The 14,577-nt window shown below is 57.6% G+C and overlaps 1 protein-coding gene across 4 annotated transcripts in view; it reads left to right on the top strand.

The window, feature by feature from the left end:
* Positions 1–14,577, top strand: part of Nek6 (NIMA related kinase 6) — a 73,914-nt gene that overhangs the window by 15,871 nt on the left and 43,466 nt on the right. The window contains exon 1 of one of the 4 annotated variants that reach the window (XM_048813077.1): positions 14,139–14,256. The exons of the other annotated variants lie outside the window; for them this stretch is intronic. The gene's annotated coding sequence lies outside the window, so the exon portion shown is untranslated. Of the gene's footprint in view, positions 1–14,138; positions 14,257–14,577 lie in introns of those variants that run through there. 4 annotated transcript variants of the gene reach the window in all.

The following is a 14,577-nucleotide window of genomic DNA, read 5'->3' as shown; positions in this document are numbered from 1 at the left end:
AGCAGAAACCTGTGACTCACGTGCCCATCGTGCCTGCTACGGCTGATCCTCCCAGGTAGCTGGGTTCGAGCCTGTGGATGGTGGGCACTAGAGCTCTGGGAGCTGGGCAGCTGCTGGGCACTGCAGATGTCAGGATGGAGGGCTGGCCTGGGGCAAGGGGGAGCGGGGACAGCCTGAGGGGAGCCGGAAGGCCCCAGTGCCTCTCCCTGGGCTCCTACCTGGAGAGCCCTGAGTTGGGCTGCGGCTTAGAAAGAATGTCCCCCCGTGGCTTTAATTTTAAATGCTCCAGAGTCTGGGGAGGATTTCCTGATGGGTGATGGGTGGGGTGGGGTGGGATGAGGGGGCGGTGGGGTAGGTTGGGGGGGGTCTGTTGCTCGACTCTTGCTGCCTGGATTTGGAGTGGGAGTCAGAGGAGTCTGAGGCTTCTGCCGTGGGGTCAGCCAGAGCCAGAGGGGAAGGATTCGAGCCCATAAAGCAACATGGATTCCCCGCAGGCATTCGAAAGGACTGCTGTGGAACCCTCAGTCACCTCGTGGGAGCCTCAGGCCCCCTGTGTGTCCCTAGAGCGTGTCAAGCAGGGACAGTGCCTGAGCATGGCCTTCCACCCAGCACCGCTTCCACAAATGCCAGTTCTCTCCGCAGCGCCCGGCTGCTGCATGCACACCAACCAGCATCTCTTAAAACAGCCTCTGCTCTCGCTGTTGCTGCTCCTTCCTCGTCAGAGCCCCCCGGGTTTCTGTGGTGCCATCGGCTGGTCCTCATATTTAAACAGCTCAATTTTTTGAGTGAACTCACAGCTCTGAGAGGTTAAAGCGACTTTTGCTCAGCAAGGATCTGAACCCACACCTGTCTCCCCTGAAGTCCCTAAGCTGGTGCCTCCCAGGGCCAGTGGGAGTTGGCATGCAGGTAGAGCACGAGGCCACCGCACTGGCAGGGGCATGAGACACGGGCAGCAGTGGAGCCTACGTGGCCAGAGACAGATGTCACCTGGGTTGGGGTCAGAGAGGCCGGGAGGCCACAGGTGCTAAGCTCAGGAGTGGTGACTTTTCCTGGAACTTAAAGGTTGATGGGGGAAAATGTGGTCAGGTAGGGGCTTTGGGAACGTGCTCCCGGTGGTGGTGTGGAGAATGGTTTGGCGAGGGTGGTGGTGGGACCGGGTGAGGCCAGGAGGCTGGCCTGGGCGCCAGGCACTGATGCCAGCGTGGGCATCGTGAGCCTCTCCACTGTCTGCGGCCGCAGCTCTACTGATGGAGCTGCCCCCAGGTGCCGGGTGGGAGGCCCTGCACCCAGCCTCTCTGACAGCTTTCCTGTGAAAAACAAGGCCGACGCCTCCCCACTTGCTGGGGACAATGTGAGAATAAATGATAAAATATGTAAAGCTTGCAGTGAAGGAAAGAAGTGCCATGTATGTGTTATTTTCCCTAAATCCGGATTTCTGCAAGTCATTTTTTTTCCCCATCAGAGAAGCTGCTTTGATTTCCGGGGATGGGAGAAGCTGGAGTGAAGGGGGTGCGTCCGCCAAGGCTGGGCTGCTCCAGTCGCCTGCCTTGGAGCACGTTTCTGGACTGTCTCACTAACCTGCAGAAGCCCCAGGTCTGACGTGCTCTCTGGGGAGCATGCTGTGCTCCCTGGTGACCTGGTGACCGTTCTGAGCCTCCCTTTACTTATTTACTGAGTGGATCCAGAGAAGTCCAAGGTGATGCTGTGAGAACCAGCTGCTTTGAGTTTTAATCCCTGTCTGCTCATGGCTTGGGCTGGGGTTGCACCAGTTGATGTTCTCAGGGTCACATTGGTGTGGGGCAGTGCCCTGAGAACGGTCCAGCAGACTCCACAGAAGCGAGCTTTCTCAGGAAGGTGAGCCGAGGCCAGCCCAGCAGCCCCTGCTCACCCCCTCTCAGAGCCAGCTAACCCCAGGGTAATCCTAGAGGAGGGTGGTTCTGCCCACCAGCCAGGGGCTCAGCAGCTGCCTGCACTGCCTGACCCTGCCCTGGGGTCAAGTGGATGAACGAGGGGAAGTGATCACGTGGTAGCAGATCCTGGCTGGATGATGTCAACTCTTCACCTGTCTGGACTTGCCATCACCAGACCTCCATTTTATACCAGGGTAGACTGAGGTTCAGAGAAGCCAAGACACCCAGTGGAGAAGCTGCTGTCCCCTCATCTGACACCCCCGACCCCTGGGAGCGCTAGGCCCTCCACTCGGCCTTTTCCTTCAGATGACTAGACACCCTGGACCCGGCATGTCCTGGGCCTGCATCCGCACTCCCTGTCCCCTCTCCCTCCCCTTCAGGGCCGGTCCTTCATCCAGGGCATCCCCCGGGGAGGGATCAGTCCTCTTGGGGGCCTCTTGAGTGCCAGGCATAGCCTGGGCACTTTGCAGTATCTCATTTTATCTGATCACAGAAGTGAGGCTCAGAGAGGTGACAAGGTTTCCCAGAAAGTAAGTGGAGGGTCCCAGATTTAAATTCTAACCTGATCCTGGAGAGGACACTCACTTGCTGGACCAGTCCTGTTGTTGGGAGAATGGGTGGCTGCATGAGGGTCGGGAAACTAATAAAATAATAATTATTATTAATTAATAATAAGTGTTAGAAGGCTGGACCCTTTGGGTGGGCTAGCCTGGGGCGTGATGTCAGAGGCATAGCTTTCTAGCCAAATAAATGAGCAGGGATCCAGCAGGGCAGGGGGCTCCCTCTGGTCCCTGGAAAACGTGGAACTAGAATGAGACCCCAGATCAGACCTCTTCCTGCGGGGCAGCCCCAGCATTCCTCCTCCTGGCTTTGGCTGTCCTGCCTGTGAAATGGAGGATCAGGAGGAACCTGCTTCTCTGCTGAATGCCAATCTATGACCTCAGTTAATTGTCCCAGTGACCTGTGAGGCCACTGCCCCTCCTCTATACCCCTCTTGGCTTCGTTTCCCCTTAGCGCTCACTGTTCTGAGCGACTGTGTCTGCTTCCACATCTACATCTACACCCCAGCTGCTCAAAGCCCCAGGAGGGCAGGGCCTTCTCTGCCCCATCTCCTGTGTCCCCAGCCCCTCAGGCAGTGCCTGGCATCCTGAGCCTCTCACAAAGTGCTTGACAAATGGTGGCACAGCATGTTAACTGCTGTTGTCTTCAAAAGGACACCGCAGCCCACAGAGGACAGGTCTATCCCTTAGTCCCTCAAGGTCAGGATCGGAGTCCCTGCCTGGCCCGGGTTGGCTCTCCCTGACCAGCGTTGAGCCTGGGATTCCAGGTGAGCCTGTCTGGTCCCTGCAGAACCAGAAAAAACTCCCAGCTCAGGCTTGTGGCTTTGGATCAGCTCAGAAAAAGTGTGTCCTGTGACTGCTCAAGGAATCTGGGCATTTAGCCCAGAAAAGAGTGTGTTTCCTGGCTTCCCGAGAACTGGGCCCACCCTGCCCGGCCTGGGTGTGCAGAGTGGGAGGGAGGGGACATGGACTCTGGCTCTGGAAGGCGACGGCGTGGGACCTTATCGTCTGAGACAGGCTGGCCTCCCTGTGGGACACTGTCCCAGCTCTGAGCCACATGACTCTAGCAACAGGAGTGCTCTTGAGTTTGGGAGGGAGCCTTTGTCATGTTGCTTCCCGCACATCTCCCCGGTTACTGGGGGCAGATGTGGGAGTGATGTCATGAAACACAAGGGTGACCATTGTCCACTGGGTCATCGGGCCACTAGGGCCAAATGTTATGAAAGTTCCTCCCAGAGAGCGTCAAGACATCTGGCCTCTCACTCCATAGCCAGCGAGGGTTTATGAGGTGGCTTTGGAGAGAGCTGGAGTCACCGGCCCGTCACGTCTGCACATTGCATAATTTCACAATTTGGGTTTTTTTTTCTTTTCTTTTTTTTTTTTTATGAGAAGGGCCAGTGCTTCTCCCTCCCGCTCTGCTTTTTTTTTTTTAATTTTTTTTTGAAAGAGATCTTTTTTTGATATTCATTTTTTAGTTTTCAGCGGACACAACATCTTTGTTTGTATGTGGTGCTGAGGATCGAACCCGGGCCGCACGCATGCCAGGCGAGCGTGCTACTGCTTGAGCCACATCCCCAGCCCATCCCACCCTGCTTTTTGTCTCCATTTTCTTTTCCCTTTGACGAGGGAGCTGGGTTATTGAGGACGCTGGGTGTGTCCCCCCAGAGGGCCTCACCTGGAACTGCCACAGGTGCGCTGGACTACACCAACCGGCTTTCTAAGGGGCGGCTCCTCTTGGGCTCACTGAGAGAGGAGAAGGCCACCTCCTCCTCAGCCGGAAATAGAAGAATCACCAAGCACAGGGCTCGAGTTTCCTGGGTCCCACCCAAATCCGGAGCCTGGCCGCCCGGGGCTGTGAGACCCCCCGCTGCTCATGGTGAAGTGAGAAAACAGAAGGCCAGGCCTGGCAGAGGCTGCGCCCGATGTCAGGCGTCCTTCCCCACGCAGGATGGCGATAATAGATGGAAATTTTATTTTAGATGCCAGAAAAAGTTGGCAGCCTTACGTCTGTCTTCAAAGTTTGGGGGAAGCTTTATCAGCCTGTGGAGTCCCCAGGCCTGGGAACCCCTGATGGCCTCCTCTGCACACAGAACACAAGCGCGGTCCAAGGCAGGCTCCAGTGCCTCTGAACGGGACAAGTCGTGGTCACGGGAACCAGTGTTGGCTGTGCCCAGGGTGTCGGTTGCCTGGGGAGAGCCATTGGCTCCGTCTGAGGCCAGACGTCGGGAATCCAGGTGTCACGGGGTTGGTTCCATATGGAGGCTCTGGGGGACGGTCCGGGGATGCCAGCACTACTTGGTGTTCCAGCCTGTGTGTGGACGCAGCACTGCAAGCTGTGCCTCTGTCGTCACGGGGTGTTCTGGTATGTGCCGGTCCCTCTTCGTGTAAAGGTACTAGTCATTGGGTTAGGGCCTACCCTAGTCCCATGGGACCTCAACTTAACTCAGTTTTACCTGTAAAACCCTAGGCGTATTCCCAGACTTGCTGTAGCACATCCAGATACGCCCATTGGAAATGGAAAATACCACCATTAAAAAGTGTGCTTAGGACACCTAACCGGCCGAGCGTCCTTATCCATGCCATACACGGGCCCCGCGTCTCCCTTCGGATCATGTAGCTGACTGAACTATGGCTTGCAGTGAGGATATGGCACCGCCTACGGCCAGCCCAGGCAAATCGGAATTCATAGCATGATTTCTACTGAAGGCACAACCCTTCTACATCATCATAAACTCAAAAAAAAACAAAAACAAAACCACAATCATCATAAATTAGGAACTGTGGATACTTCCAAATAAGGTCACATTTCCAGGTTCCAGGTAGACATGAGTTCTGGGGGGACACCGTGCAACCCAGTTCAGGAGGCATAAGGGAGGAGGGAGGGCAGGCTGGCGGGTCCAGGGAGTCTGCTGGCCGTCCTGTGGAGCGACAGTTGCACATGAGGAGCAGAGTCTAGCGAGAGAGCCACCCTACAGTGAGGGGCTGCAGGTACAGGCCATGGCACCTCCACCTTCTAGCCCCTGAGGCTCAGCAGATGCAGGGGCTCCTCACTGTAGGGCCCACTCATCCTGGCCTTGGGGGTGAGCGTGGGACAGGCAGGTGAGTAGACCGTCTTCAGCAGTTCATTTGTTTTTAAACATAGGCCATCCATGTAATACTTTGGTGGCATCAGCTAGGACAGTTGAGGGCCAAGAGCTTCTCAAAGCTCAGCACAAGCACCAGCCCTGGTGAGCGGCCCCTCCCAGCGACAACAGGACCCCACCATTCCCAGAAGTACCCACCAGTGAGGTCCCTCTCCCCCACTTTGTGGATAAAGGTCAGCGTGTGGGGCAGGAAGGAGGGAATCCAGGCCCTTTCGTTCCCCCAAGGACCCTTATCTGCTTTGGCAAAGGCTGTGTGGCCAGACATTTCCGGATGAGCGCAGCCCGATGCCTCCCACGAGGGATCTCCAGCAAGCTCCCCTCAGAGCCTCCTCTCCCTTTCTGAACTGGTAACATCCCAGCCCTGCCCACGTCAGAAGAACTCAGGACAGTGAGGTGACTTAGGAGTTGTGACAACCCATGCGAAGTTTGTGCTTAGCTTCGTGCGAACTGACAAACAGTAGGTGCTCAATAAGTACTTGCCAAATAAGAGAGTATGTCTTGGAGCTCGGCTTTTGAGGTCCTGCCACAGGGCCTCCTGAGAAGGGGATTCTCTAGGACTTTCCTCCTCCCAGCTTGTGAACACGTGGACACTGGAGATGACCAGGCACAGGCGGGGAGGTCGGGTGTGTACATATCACACTGGGCAGGGGACAGATGTCGCGTGGTCTACTGAATGACATTATCCCTACGCTTGGCACCATAGGAGGGGGCGTCCAGAGAGCCCATTTTCAGTCCTGACTCTGCACCCCATACCAGCCACGTGCGGGTGTTTCCCACGCCCCATTGCTCCCTCCTCCTGCTGTCCTGGTGCCACTGCTGCCCTTCTGACCTCTGTCCCACAGCTCGGCTGGGCCTGCCTGGCGTCCAGGCCTTTGCACGTGCTCTGCCGTCTGCCTGGAGCGCCGCCCTGCCCCTCCACTCGCAGCTGCTTCCTGTTCTGAGGAAACGCTCCCGGAGCCCGGGCAGCCTGCACAGAGCTTCCCCTGCACTTCCACACCCTGGGGTGCAAAATGGCGGTCACAGGGGGTCGTGGTTCTTGGTGTATAACACTCCCACCTCTAAATAGAGGGGCCCATTGAGGGCAGAGACTGGTCCCCTGCCTGCCACAAGGTAGGCGCCCAGGGTGTGTGGATTGAATGCTCCTGGGCACGTCACTGCTCTGCTGCATGCCTTGGTTTGTTTGTCTTAAAAACACAGGATATGGACTGGCAGCTTCTATGGGGGCCTTTCCAAGGTGTCCAGTGAGACAGGAGGCCCCGAATAAGTGGGCTGGGGTCTCCACTGCGACTGGAATGGAAGCTAGAAGCACCTGCGGGAGAGTGTGTTTCGTGATGATCTGATGTTGCCGAGATGGTGTGAAGGAAGCTCTGGAACTTTCTGGGCATTCAGCACAGATTCACAGCTAATGGATTTCAGTGATTTGCGCTGTGTGTTCCAGCTGCCCGCAAGCTGGTGGTGTGGTAGCTGGACCCCCCCTCCTTCCCCACCTGCTCCCAGGGGATTCTCCTGGTGCCTGTGGAGGGAAGAGTAGTCCATCTGGGCCGGAGACAGCGTCCACTGCCCCATGAAGCTCTCCCTGCGTTCCTGCGTCAGGTGAGAGGTCCTCTCAACCTCTCAGATTCTGCTGGGACTCTGCTGTGCACTCCAGGCAGGCACTGAGTGTGTGTGTGCGTGTGTGTGCGCGTGTGTGTGGTGCTGGGGACTGAACTCACAACCTCTCATGTGCTAGGCAAGCCCCCTACCTCTGAGCTACATTCCCAGGCCCTGGCACTGGGTCTTAAACCCCCTCCTCTGCCATCACCCAGCTGTCCCAGCTGTGTGGGTTGGCGCCTCTCGGAGCCTCAGTTTCCTTATGGAGATGTTAACACCCACTGTCCCTGGGGGAGCCGCTGAACCCAAACATGTGGCTCAGCGCGCCCCCCGGGGTAGGCCTGTGATTTCGTGGCTGATTCTTCTTAGCGTGAGCATTCCTCACTCTAGAGATTAGAGCGAAACAGATCGGCCGTCTGTTTAAGCCAAAAAATGTCTGTTGTCGGAAGAATTTTGTTTTGGAAGACGAGCCCAGGTTTTGGGTCAGAACCGCACTCTCCCTGGAATCGCACGGTGGCGCCTCCAGGCGTGTTGTAAAGCTTGGTGACCACCCAAGCCTTTGAGCCTTCCACGTGGATGCTCCGAGGTCAGGCTTCTCGGGAATCCCTTGCACAGCTGGGCTGCTTGTCACGTTGGTAGCATCGCTTCCACAGAGCCGGCTCTGTCTGCCCATGAATAGATGGTTTTTTTTCTCTCTTTCTTGGATGCCTGAATGGCGGTCTCCCTCCTGCAGTCCCAGAGGCCGGCCTGAGTGTAAAACTCCAAAACGGACGTCACAGTGGGGTCGTCCGTTCCTGCTTGGACTTGCAGCTCTCAGCAGGGCTCAAAGAGCCAGGTCGATGGCCTCTGTGACCCAGGGAGCCTCCTGAGGCTCTCCTGGCCTGTAGTTTAGGAAGGCTGTTGAGCCCAGCAAAGACGTGGAATTCACCGAGAAGACGGCAGATGGGAGCCGAGGCGGGATTGAGGGAGCGGCTCAGTCTCTCCACACCCAGGCCTATTGGCTAACCCGTGGCCTCCAAGCCACAGGTGCAAAGCCTGTTAGGACAGGAAGGACTAGGGACCAGCCAGCGCCTGCTGCAGCTAGAGGACCTGACACCCAGAGGTTAGGAGCAGGGATTCTGGACTTGAAGCACCCAGTTCCTCCACCTGCACCAGGCCGCCTATCTTCCCGTCTCCGTTTCCCCTTCCATAAAGTGCGAACAGTTGTTATCTGTGTCTCGGGCTGGCTGTGGGAACTAAGGAGGTGAAGGTCATTCCAAGGACAATGCTTGGTGCAGAATAAACAAATAGGACTAACAGAGGCCCAGAGAGGGCCAAGGACTGGTCTCTGGTCACCCAGCTAGTTAGTAGGGCAGCCAGGGCTGAAACTCATGATCCCTGGTCTCGTGGACACTCCCCGCCCCCCTCCCGCCCCGGCAGACTGTTTCAACCTTGCCTTTTGCAAAGGAAGTCGCGTGACCCTTCAGCCCACAGGAATCCAGACTGCCTCCTCAGGCTGGCGGGGCCTGGCTGCAATTCCGTTTACCCGTGACTTCTTTTTCTTCCTTTTCTCTTTCTATCAAAGCTCTAGATGGTCTCTCCTCCCTTGTCCCTGCAAACAGGAAAATTAACCACTTGGCAAAGGAGTTTTGAAGACTTAAGACCCTGCCATGTGTCTCGGAGCCAGCACCCCCTCCCCAGCCTGTTGCCCTAAGTGAGGTGTCCCCTGTGGACAGGCTGTGACTGCTGCAGGGGAGGCCAGCTGAGCAGTACCACGCCAGATGCAGGTTGTGGTGGATGGTGGGTCGGGCAGGTACTGACTAAACAGAAGCCAGTGACGTGTCCTTCTAGGAAACAGGTGACACCCACCAGAAATGCTGCCCACTTCCGTCCGCCTCCCGTGTCAAAGGTTACATGAGTCATCAGGTTGCATGCACTTTTCTCCTGATGCACTGAAGTGCTCATCAGCCACTCGGTCTGAGGCTGGGTGGTCGGGAGCATCCAGTGTGTGGGCCTCCAGGTCTAAACTGGGGGACTTGGTAGCTTCCTGTCTTCTGCTGGGCACCCCAGCCCTGTGCTCTGGAACTGCCAGCCCAGGGTGGAATCCCAGCTCTGGGGGTTACCACTGGGGGAGAGATGTGCCCCTCTGAGCTTCGGGTTCCTCATCTGTGGAAGAGGTGGGTGGGCCCTGCCTGGCAGGGGGAGGTGGGGATCCCAGCATGGTGTCTGAGAGCCCTGCCTGGCTCACTCCTTTCTGCCTTCATGCCAAGAGGCCCTGGCTCGCCCGGGATCCAGCTGAGGCACGGGGGATGTTGATCTGCCCAAGTCCTCCCTGAATTGAGGGACGCTTGGCCAGGCCAGGAAGCCTAGAGACAGTCCCACAATCATGGGGTTCAGGAGCACCTGGGGTATAGCCCTCTAGGCCTTTTGAGGAGGGTCCCAGGGCCTGGAAAGGGAAAGATCTAGAACAAGGAGAACAAGGAGGCCATGAGCCTAGACTGTAACACAGGATCCTAGATGTGGAGTCCCCTGCCCACTGAGTGGCCTGGTGCCAGTGGAGAGGGCTGCCTGGCTGGGCCCGGGAATTGATAGGAAGATGCTACCACAGGCCCAGAGCAGGAGGCATGGGGACCTGGGGCTGAGCCCTACCTTGCTACCCTCTTCAGAGATCTCCTGCAAGCCAGGCTCCCCATAGCCCCGTTTCCTCATCTCAGGAATGGACACTGTTCTGGCTCTGCCCACCTTTCAAGGTGGCCATAAGAGATTGACCCCAATCCCACTGAAGACCATCAAGAACTGCCCAGATGAGAAGAATGTGGCATCTATCACCTCCTGGGGCATATTTGTATCCCTGTCACATAGACAGTATCTCATACAAAGCAGGTGCTCAGTTGCGTTTGGGGTAGATAGATGAGTAGCAGTTATCATTTATTAAGCCCCTATTGTATGCCAAGCATCACCTAGGGAACTTGGCCCAGAAGTTTAGGTGTGCCCATCTCACAAATAAGGAAACAGAGGCTCAAAAGAGAATAACTTACTCAAGGTCATGTGACAAGTAGCTGAGGAAGCTAGGAGTCACTCCTGACTCTTCAGCCCACATGTCCTTTGAAGTGTTCATAATGGGTTCCCCCACCTGGGAAGTGCCATGGGATGTTTAGGGGCGGGGTATTGTACCAACCCCTGATTTGTAACATTTGTCAATTTCCATGGTGTAAAGACTCCTCCCATGGTCATGTTGGGCAGCCAATGTGATATTAACTGTCTCGCATAATTCCTGAAAAATTGAAAAAGCAGCCACCACGAGCCGGTAGTAACCAGCTTAGCACACCTCTGTCCCCTCCCCTTTGCACAGCTCCCATGCCCCAGTGAAGCCAAGGGGGTGTCCCTGGGCTGGAACTTCAGGCTGCAGCTAAGCCGGTGGCTTGGTGGGGCTGTGTGTGCTTTAGACCCCACAGCCCTCCCCTGTCTGAGGACCTGGAGCTCCCTGGGGTCTCAGTATCACACAAAGACCTGGCTACCCAGGTGAGCCCCAGGAAGGGTCTGCAGCATCGCGGCTAGAATATTCCACCAGCCCCACCGTGTGTGACACTCCTGCCCAGCCCAGAGCAGAGCCCTGTAAACGCTGGGATATAATGGACAATAAAAGTCACTGGAAAATAGTGACTCTCCTAGGACCCCTGTCATCCCTGCCACATGCTGCCTGCCAGAACCACGTGCCCTGTGATCATGAGGCACGGTTGTCATGTAAATATACAGGGCCTCTTGCGAGCCTCTGGCCAAGATTTATTTCATTGAGATGGTAGGGGGAGGGGAGCGCAGTTCATGGTCCTGGTAACTTTGTAAAATGCTTTGCCACCATGTCCCAGCTTCTGGGAGGAAGTGTGGCTTTCCCTGTCCTCTGTGAAGACTCGAGCATCAGGTCTTAGATGCCCCCTGCCTAGCTCACGGACCACAGCCTGGCTGTCCCTGAGAGGGGATGCCCTGCAGAGAGAGGCCGCACCGTTAGCAGTGGGCTCGCAGCTGGGTTGCTGCAGGATCTCATGTTGCTGGGTGCTGTTGTGTGGGTCAGGGACCACAGGACGGCAGGAGCCGTGTTTACTGAGCTCTTGTGCATACTTGGCCCTGATGGTCCTAGACTGGCATTTTGCCCACATGTCCTCAGGCTTTCAACAACCCACCAGGTGGATACTACTGTGGCCCCTGCTCACAGAGGAAGGAACTGCAAAGAAGTGACCTTGGGACAGGCCCAACCTTGTGTGGTTAGACAGAGGCAGCACAGAGTTTGAACTTGGGCTCTGCGACTCCAGAGTCTGTGCTGGGCGTCCTGCCCACCTCCTCACCCGGATCTAGCATGCTGCCTCCCTGGAGGCCCCCGGCTTCCTCCAGCAACACCATGGAGCACTCTGATTTGGTCCCCCACCCACTTGCTGCGTCTCTGAGGGCAGGAGCCCAATCTGTACTGCAGAGGGAGTCCAGGTGCACACTCAGCCCGCACCCACCCAGCTCTGCCTCCCTCCAGTTGATTCACCTCCAGCGAGTCACAGGATGGCTTGGAGCCTCTGTTTCCTCTTCTGCCAAATGGGTACAATGTCAACTTGCAGGCTGGCACACAGCTGCCAGTATACATGAAGGATCTGGCACCGAGGTGTGCTCTGTGTGTGACCCCCTCCTCCATGCACACGCCACCTCCATGGCCGTGCTCCCGGGAGGCTGTGCCTGGCTGTGCATGGGGAGGGCGAGGGCAGGGGACTCAAAGTGTCCCAGGGCCAGAGAACAAATCCTTCTAGCAATGCCAGACCCAGAAGACCTGGTTTTCCTCCCAGAAATGAGCACAACTGGGTACCAGATCCCCCAAGCTCAGTTCCAGGGCACCTCAGAGAGTCCCCAAGCCCCTGTCAGCCTTAGGAAACACATCAGCACAGGAAGGTCCCTGCTGGACTGTGGAGCCCCACCTACCGTGTTGCAGGTGAGGAAACTGAGGCCCAGAGACAGGCTGTGACTTTCCTGAGACCATGCAGCCCCGTGAGAGTCCATGCCATGTGAACACCAGGCCACCAGGCCATACATGCCATGGCACAAAGGAAGAATGGTTCTTGTGGAGTTAATAGTGGCCATATACGTCCTAGGCCCAACTCTGGGTCCAGTGAGGATTCTGGCCAGGGCAGCAACACCGGAGGTGACCCTAGAAGTTGTGATTAGGCACCAATCCTATAACACGCAGGACTGGACGGAGGAGACACTGTCACCCAGACACACAGAGCTGCACTCAGCCACACGACACTGATGGAGGCTCTTGCTCTGATTTGCCAGAAGCCCTAGCCACTCCATGAATGGAGGCTGGTGACCCCCACCTAGCAGGCCGTGGGGGCCACAGGTCTGTGGCCACCTCCTCCTGGGGAGAGCTGCACGGTCAGGGTCCGGGCCGGGAGTACAGCCCCTGCAGACGGGTGGATGGCTGGCCTAGGTCCAGCTGCAGCCGCCGGAGGGGCCGGCACCTGGCATATGCCTGACAGTTGGGCCCGGCTGGTGGGGAAGGTGTGCTGGCAGGTGGCCGAGCCCGGTGCCAGGATGTGGCTCCACGTGTCCACTGGGGCTCAGCTGCCATATGCCTGTGTCAGTCCCAGCGGCAGTGGAGCTGCAGATGGGGCTCCGGGGGTGGTTGGCGCCGGTAGAGGTGGCTCTTGTTCTGAAGGCGGAGGCAGGTGTGGCCACCCAGAGCTCTTCCTGGGGACTGCGGGCTGAGGCTGGCCTGCGTAGCCACCTGGCCACTGTGCCCTTGAGCCCACTGTGTCCTCTGCCAGGAGCTCCCTTCCCCTCAGTCCCGTCCCACCTATCATCTAGGCCACCCCAGACTCCGCCCGTGGTGACAAGCTGGCCGTGACCCGGCACTGCCAGGAGCAGGAGGCGTTAGTCCTCTTGCTGAGATACTTGTGTGCTCTTCTCTGTCTTGTGGGTGTCCAGGGCTTTGTCCTATCGACCCAGTAAGAGGAAGAGCTTTGTCTTGGTCCACAGTGTCCCTGGGACCCAGTTGTCAGCGCAGGCCCTGCACAGAGGAGGCAGCTGGAAGGGCGTGTGGAGGGAAGGGCAGGTGGGACTGGCATGCTCAGTTCCTGGTCTCATTTTGGAGTTCAGGGCCCCATTTTGGAGAGTGAAGCACAGGGCCCAAGTCATGACGTCGTGAGAATCAGTGACCCCTCCGTTGGCGGTGGTTAGGTGCCAGGCCCACAGCTAAGCACTTTCCACCCTGGAATGCCACGTGACTCTCCAGCATCCCTGGGTAGTAGATGCTATCTCTCCTTGTTCCCGGTTTACCTTTGAGGACACCGTGTCACACACCGGGGATGTGGCAAAGCCAGGACTTGAACCCAGGACTGGCACCTACCAAGCTGTCCTGTCACGTGACAGCAGACACAGGAAAGAATGGGAAGCCTTGGCTTTTAAAAGGACAGCCAGAATCTGTACGCTCCTTAGCACTTGTTGACCCTGGTAGGGATAGGTGGGGACGAGCACAAGGTCCCCCCCCAGAACCCAGAATGGCTTTCTTCCAGCATCAGCTGCAGGTGCCCTGTGGTGGGGCAGCAGCCTGGAGGGTGCATCCCTTTGCCTGAGCAGCGGGGGGCAGGGGGGTGTGGTCAGGGCGTTGGTCTCAGGACAGGAGCTACCTCTGCTGCCCACCGCCCTGGGCCACCCCTTGCCCGCCTGCTGCAGTTTTCTGGTGGGTAAAGTGGGGAAGCAGGGCGGGGCGATCCCAGAGGGGACTGTGACTGTCGTCCAAGACTGTCTGCTGGCCACTGCCCCTGGTGAGCAGCAGGCTCTGTGGCGGTGGTGACAAGTTCCTTTTGCCATGGAGGTGGCAGCCGGAGCTATTTTTGGAGCAGTGTGTGGCGGGGGAGTTTCCTTTTGGAGGAGTATGGGGACCGGCGTCTTAGGGAGGGGAAGTCCCCCACAGCAGGGCCCCGTCCTTCACCCGCCTGGGCACAGAGGCCGCTCAGATCCTCGGGGCCCTGGCGCTGCACACCTGCCCTCAGTCCTGAGACCAGCAGATCTTTCCGAGCTCAGGAGCCACTTGGAAAGGTATGCAGCCTCTGCTGACCTCCGGCCATGGGGGAACTGCTGGCCCTTTCCTGTCGCCTCTGTCCCAGGGTGTGCTCAGCCAGTGGCAGGGAGCCAGGCCCCAGAGACCTGGGCTTGCGGGGCCACCTGCCCTGGCTGCACCTCTGCCACCCACTGCTTGCTTGACCACCTGCCCAGTGGGTAGCCAGCGAGGGCAGCAGTGCCGGGAACCTGGCAGGACCTCTGCCACCACCCCGGGGCAGGGTGGTTGCTGCCAGCTAGTTTCACGTTGAGTGATCCCTGGCATCAGCAGAGCTCGGAGGAGGTGGCGGGGGGGGGGGG

Source organism: Marmota marmota, unplaced genomic scaffold, assembly GCF_001458135.2.
Source record: "Marmota marmota marmota unplaced genomic scaffold, marMar, whole genome shotgun sequence".
NCBI lineage: Eukaryota > Metazoa > Chordata > Mammalia > Rodentia > Sciuridae > Marmota > Marmota marmota.
Note: the sequence above shows the minus strand (reverse complement) of the source record. Positions and strands in the feature narration are given on the sequence as shown.